The following is a 7,373-nucleotide window of genomic DNA, read 5'->3' on the forward strand; positions in this document are numbered from 1 at the left end:
CAAAGCAAAAGGAGATGGTAATGGGACAAGTTAAGAAACAAAAGATGAGTCTCGATGAGGTGTGGTGTGGCGATGCCGGTGTTGGACTGGGGTGGACAATTGTGAGAAGTCACACATCACCAGGTTATAGTCCAACAGCATTATTTGAAATCACAAGCTTTCGGAGCGCTGCTCCTTCGTCAGGTGAAGTGGAGAGATGCATAAAGACACAGCTTATATAGTCAGAGAATAATGTCAGATGTTTACAGGTAATCTTTCCAACTGCCATTTATCACACCTCGGCAGAGAGATAATCACAGCAATCAAAGGTGTAAATGGTGTCCAAACAGGTCAGCCAGGAAAACATTACATCAAAGAACAATGCGGTGGGGTCACAAGGGGTCAAATGTTGCAGACGCTGGGGTCTGTATGAAAAACCCCAGGTGTAAATGGCAATGACAGAACCATCAGCAGCTGCCATGTGAGAGAGAGAGAGAGAATAAAAAATTGAAGAGGATTAATTCGCAGGGCCGTGGGGGAATAGAGCTGGGATTGTGGGACTAAATTGGAGAGCTCTTTCAAAGAGCCGGTACAGGCAGCACGGGCTGAATGGCCTCCTCCTGTGCTGTAAGATTCGGTGATTAAAGCTATAATGAGTAGGTAATTTTATGCCTTGGGCCTTGAAGGGTGGATTGAGGCTGTTCAAGTTCAGTTTGTAAAGGGCACTCATGACCCAAGCAGAGAGAGCCTGATCTGAAGCCGGAGTGCCGATTTTAACACAGCCTTCCCGGCAAGAACAGGGTGGTAGCAATCCCGCACGGATCCCGTTTGCGCCATGACTTCCCGGGGACCTTCCAATGGGAGGCAGAGCGGGCGAGTGTTTTATTTGATCGTTGTGAGTGCTTTACTCCCTTGGTTACTGAATGGCGATAGATGTTTGTTAAATGAATACACACATGTGAAGTACATTTATCTGTACTGGGCTGAGAGTATGTGAGCCGTTGTCCAGTAAAATTAATGCACGTGGCCAAAATGGTGTCATTGTAGCCACATCTGTGGCCAGTCGGCGATTTCTATTGGACCAGACTATATGGATGTTGCTTTGCACCAAGTCCTGTTTACCCATCACACCCTGTGCTTGCTGGTTCCCGGTCCGGCAACGCCTCGATTTTAAAATTCTCATCCTTGTTTTCAAATCCCTCCATGGTCTCCTCGCCTCCCTCCCTACCTCTGTAATCTCCTCCAGTCCCTACAGTCCTCCGAGATCTCTGCGCTCCTCTGATTCTGGCCTCTTGTCCATCCCTGGTTTTAATCGCTCCGCCAATTGGCAGCCGTGCCTTCAGCTGCCTGGGCACCAAGCTCTGGAATTCCCTCCCTAAACCTCTCCGCCTCTCTACCTCTCTCTCCTCCTTTAAGATGCTCCTTAAAATCTACCCCAAGCTTTTGGTCACCTGTCCCAATATCTCTTTATGTGGCTCGGTGTCAAATTTTGTTTGATAATCGCCCCTGTGGAGCGTCTTGGGATGTTTTACTATGCTAAAGGCGCTATATAAATGCAAGCTGTTCTTGTTGTTTATCAGAAGACCTCATTGCTGTATTAGCCTCAGTTCTGGCCTTCAATCACAGTCCAAGTTGTTATGCTCTGTGACAGCAGTAATCACGGGCATTCTGCTCATGCAGTGGGTAGTACTTAGGCTAAGATTCAATAAGTAGCACTCGCAGTACATCGGCAAGACAGCAATGTCAAGCAGTCAACGCACCTTGCCCCAGTACAGCAAGTACGGTAAACAGGGAGTTCGACAGACCCTGGGCTCAATACTGCCCTGGTCCCGAAACAAATGGGAACATCCTCCTTCCAGAGGGGTCTTACTGTGGACCGTTACCCAGCAACAACAATTTGCATTTACACAGCGCCTTTTGATGTGCCAAATAACTGCCTGAATCCATGAGGTTAAAGCTTAAAACTAAAGGCTTTTATTAAGTAAGAACATGGCATCAAGTTAACACAGGGCAACCATCATTCATCACCGACCCAGCCCTTGGTAGAACATTCCAGAAGAGGGGCGGGGCTAGGGAGGAGCATTAGTGGTTGCACCGGTGGAACATTCCAGACATTAACAAGTACAACAACAACAACAGCAATACAAATGCCAGAACACAGAGTTATTTCATCACATTCACCCCCTGCTATAGATTCAGTCTGTCAGGAGGTCTGATAATCCTCTGGGAATGACGTAACTCTTGCTGAGGCTCCTCCTGGAGTACTAACTCCGGTTCATTCGAATTCCCAGAATCATCAGTATTTTCCACACTGAGGGTTTGTGTCTCTGAAGGTCCAATACCACGATTGAAAACTCTACTCTCAGAGTCAAACTCTTTTCGAGCTCCAGCAGGTGCAAGATCTTTAATAGAGACCGTATCCTCTCGCCCATCCGGATATTGAATATACGCATACTGGGGATTAGCATGGAGGAGTTGTACTTCCTTCACCAGTGGATCAGTCTTGTGGCCCCTCACATGTCTGCGCAACAACACAGGGCCTGTGGTCATCAACCATGTGGGTAACATTACTCCATTAGTAGCTTTTCTTGGAAAACTAAACATCCTTTCATGAGGGGTGGCATTCGTCGCTGTACACAAAAGAGACCTTATGGAATGCAACACGTCTGGCAAGACATCCTGCCAGCGAGAGGTCGGCAGGCCTTGTGACTTCAGAGACAGTACGATAGCCTTCCACACTGTCGCATTTTCTTTCTCGACCTGCCCATTACCACGAGGGTTATAGCTGGTAGTTCTACTTGTTGCAATCCCTTTCGATAGCAAAAACTGTCGCAATTCTTCGCTCATAAAGGAAGAACCCCTATCACTATGTATATAGTTAGGCATGCCAAACAAGGAAAACAGTTGGCAGAGGCATTTAATTACAACAGCACTAGTCACATCCGGACAGGGGATAACAAAAGGGAACCGAGAGTACTCGTCTATAATATTAAGAAAATAGACATTACGGTCGCTCGATGGAAGGGGGACCTTTAAAATCGAGACTCAAACGCTCAAATGGTCGAGTTGCTTTAATAAGATGAGCTGGCTCGGACGGCTTATAGAAGCGGGGTTTGCATTCAGCACAAACATGACAGGTTCTGGTCATTGTCCGGACCTCCTCAATAGGGTAGGGTAGATTGTGCGACTTAATGAAGTGGTTCATTCTGGTAACCCCAGGGTGGCAGAGTGCGTCGTGGAGACTTTGAAGCTTATCTATACCTAGACTAGCACATACTCCTCGTGACAAAGCATCCGATGGCTCATTAAATACTCCAGACCTGTACTGAACATCATAGTCATATGTTGACAGTTCTATTCGCCATCTTAAAATCTTATCATTTTTGATCATGCCTCTCTGCTTAGTGTTGAACATAAAGGCCACGGATCGCTGGTCAGTAATGAGCGTAAAACATAGAAACATGAAACATAGAAGATAGGAGCAGGAGTAGGCCATTCGGCCCTTCGAGCCTGCTCCGCCATTCAATGAGATCATGGCTGATCATTCAAATTCAGTACCCTGTCCCTGCCTTCTCCCCATATCCCTTGATCCCTTTAGCCTTAAGAAATATATCCAACTCTTTCTTGAATATATTTAATGAACTGGCCTCCACCGCCCTCTGTGGCAGAGAATTCCACAGGTTCACCACTGTTTGGGTGAAGAAATTCCTCCTCATTTCAGTCCTAAATGGCCTACCCCTTATCCTTAGACTATGACCCCTGGTTCTGGACTCCCCGACCATCGGGAACATCCTTCCAGCATCTAGTCTGTCCAGGCCTGACAGAATTTTATAGGTTTCGATGAGATCCCCTCTCAATCTTCTAAACTCCAGTGAGTATAAGCCCAATCGACGCAATCTCTCCTCATACGTCATTCCTGCCATCCCAGGTATCAGCCTGGTGAATCTTCGCTGCACTCCTTCCATGGCAAGAACATCCTTCCTCAGATAAGGTGACCAAAACTGCACACAATACTCAAGGTGCGGTCTCACCAAGGCCCTGTATAACTGTAGCAAGACATCCTTGTTCCTGTACTCAAACTCTCTTGCTACGAAGGCCAACATACCATTTGCCTTCTTAACCGCCTGCTGCACCTCCATGCTTCCCTTCAGCGACTGGTGCACAAGAACACCCAGGTCTCTTTGCACTTCCCCTTCTCCCAATCTATTGCCATTCAAATAATAATCTGCCTTCCTGTTTTTGCCACCAAAGTGGATAACCTCACATTTATCCACATTATAGTGCATTTGCCATGTTTCTGCCCAATCACCTAACCTGTCCAAATCATACTGGAGTTTCATGACATCCTCCTCACAGCATACCCTCCCACCCAGCTTTGTGTCATCTGCAAATTTGGAGATATGACATCCAATTCCCTCATCCAGATCATCATTAATATATATTGTGAACAGCTGGGGTCCTAGGACCGATCCTTGCGGTACCCCACTAGTCACTGCCTGCCACTCGGAAAATGACCCGTTTATTCCAACTTGGCCAGCGAGATAATGTCTCCAATACCTGACTGCTTCGATAATCGCCTGTGCCTCCTTTTCCACTGAAGAATGTCGAACTTCTGGTCCTTGCAATGTACGAGAGAAGAAAGCTACTGGTTTACCAGCTTGGTTAAGAGTTGCTGCCAATGCAAAATCAGATGCATCACTTTCCACTTGAAAAGGGATCTTCTCATCCACGGCACATACCACTGCCTTCTCAATGTCCCGTTTGATATTAAGGAAAGCCTCCTGAGCTTCCGCCGATAGCGGAAAAGACGTCGACTTAATAAGAGGTCGGACTTTATCTGAGTAGTTAGCCACCCACTGGGCATAGTACAAGAAGAATCCCAGACACCTTCTTAAAGCTTTTACAGTGTGAGGTAAAGGTAATTCCTTAAGTGGGCATAATCTTTCAGGATCTGGCCCGATTACCCCATTCTCCACAACGCAACCAAGAATACACAAACGTGTAGTATTGAAGGTACACTTGTTTTCGTTGTAGGTCAGGTTTAACCTCTTTGCAGTCTCTAGGAACTTCGCAAGATTTTGATCATGCTCCCGTTGGTCGCGCCCACAGATAGTAACATTGTCCAGGTACGGGAATGTTGCTTCCAACGCGTATTCATCCACCATACGATCCATCTCCCGTTGGAAGACGGATACCCCATTCGTCACTCCAAAGGGCACCCTAAGGAATTGGCACAGGCGCCCATTAGCTTCGAAGGCCATATAAGGTCGGTCTTCTATTTTAATGGGGAGTTGATGGTAGGCAGACTTTAAATCAATGATGACGAACACGCGGTACTGAGCTATCTGGTTCACCATCTCAGAAATACGAGGCAAAGGATAGGCGTCTAATTGGGTATACAAGTTTATAGTCTGGCTATAATCGACCACAAGTCTTTTCTTTAAATTAGTTTTAACCACCACCACCTGGGCACGCCACGGGCTACCATTGTGTTCGATGATTCCCTCCCGTTGAAGCCTTTCCACTTCCTCTTTTATAAATGTTTTATCTTCTGAACTATACCGTCGACTCTTAGTCGCTATAGGTCTACAATTAGGAGCAAGGTTCGCGAACAAAGAAGGCGGACTTTTAAAGTAGAAAGGCCGCAGACTGTGAGTGGAGGCTGAGATCCACCATACTTAAGGGTAACGCTCTCATGCTGACACTGGAAGTCCAAGCCTAATATTAAGTTCACACACAACTGAGGTAATATGAGGAGTTTAAAGTCCTTATACTCCGTATCCTTAACGGTCAATGTAACTTTACAATATCCAGTTACCTCCGAAGTAAGGGACTTGGACGCCATCACAATTTCACTTCGAGTAGGATATACCTTCAATGAACAGGAGTTAACAAGGTTGGGGTGTATAAAACTTTCAGTACTGCCACAGTCTATCAAACACCCAGTAGGACGACCATTAATCTTGATGTCCATCATAGATTTCGACAAGGAACACGGTATGGCCTGGTCATCCGTAGCCGAGGCTAGAGTAAAACGATAGGCGGCAGCAGAGAAGACATCGGGTACAGGATTACCCTTACACACTTTACTAAAATGTCCCCGTTTCTTACATTTAAAACAGGTAGCCTCTCTGGCTGGGCATCTTTGCCTGGGGTGTTTAGATTGGCCACAAAAATAACACTTAGACCCATGGGGTACAGCCGCAACAATAGGATTAAGTGGAGGCTCCATTGGTGTTATGGATGCCTCCATACTCGGAACACACGAGGCTGAGAGATGCATGGGCTGATGCATACACTTCTAAATTCTTCTGGGCTACATCTAACGATCGAGCAGTAGCGACGACCGTTTTTAAAACTAACGAGTCGTTCTCGAGGCGTCTCTGTGTAATATAATTGCCAGATATGAAAGAATCGCGGATGGCTTCTTCCTGATACACTATGGCAGAGAAAGTCTTGCAGTTGCAATCCTTAGCCAAAGCCTTAAGGTCCTGCAGGAAATCGTCCAGAGATTCCTCGGGTAATTGCCTGCGAGTAGACAAAAGATACCTGGCGTATACTTCATTAACCGACTTAAGGTACTGGGCCTTAAGAGCTGCGAGGGCCTCTTCATATGTAGTAATATCTTCAATTATAGAGTAAGTTTGATGACTTACCAAGTTGGTTAGAAGACCCAACTTGTTAACCGCCGAATCGACCGATGCGATGAAGTGTTCAAAACATCGAAGCCAATGCGTAAATTTCTTCGACGCGTCTGCCGAATGGGGATCGATATCCAGACGCTCTGGTTTCAAAAATCGATCCATCTTCCAAAAGTTGTTACTTAATAAAATTGATGTGCCAAATAACTGCCTGAATCCATGAGGTTAAAGCTTAAAACTAAAGGCTTTTATTAAGTAAGAACATGGCATCAAGTTAACACAGGGCGACCATCATTCATCACTGACCCAGCCCTTGGTAGAACATTCCAGGAGAGGGGCGGGGCTAGGGAGGAGCATTAGTGGTTACAGCGGTGGAACATTCCAGACATTAACAAGTACAACAACAACAACAACAATACAAATGCCAGAACACAGAGTTATTTCATCACACCTTTAACATAGTAAACCCTCCCAAGGTGTTTCACAGCAGCGTAAGTCAGACAACATTTGACACCGAGCCACATAAGGAGATATTAGGGCAGGTGAGCAAAAACTTGGTCAAAGAGGTAGGTTTTAAAGAGTGTCTTAAAGGAGGAGAGAGCGGTAGAGAGGCGGAGAGGTTTAGGGATGGAATTCCAGAGCTTAGGGCCCAGGCGGCTGAAGTCACGGCCGCCAATGGTGGAGCGATTAAAATCGGGGATGCGCAGCAGGCCAGAATTAGAGGAGCGCAGATATCTCAGAGGGTTGTAGGGC

General features: G+C 46.3%; 1 protein-coding gene across 1 annotated transcript in view; it reads left to right on the top strand.

Moving 5' to 3' along the window:
* Positions 1-7,373, top strand: part of LOC147122418 (choline transporter-like protein 5) — a 248,011-nt gene that overhangs the window by 63,657 nt on the left and 176,981 nt on the right. The window lies entirely within an intron of this gene.

This window comes from Somniosus microcephalus, chromosome 3 (assembly GCF_052327205.1).
Source record: "Somniosus microcephalus isolate GS21.2 chromosome 3, FLI_Smic_1.0, whole genome shotgun sequence".
In the NCBI taxonomy this organism is placed as follows: Eukaryota; Metazoa; Chordata; class Chondrichthyes; order Squaliformes; family Somniosidae; genus Somniosus; species Somniosus microcephalus.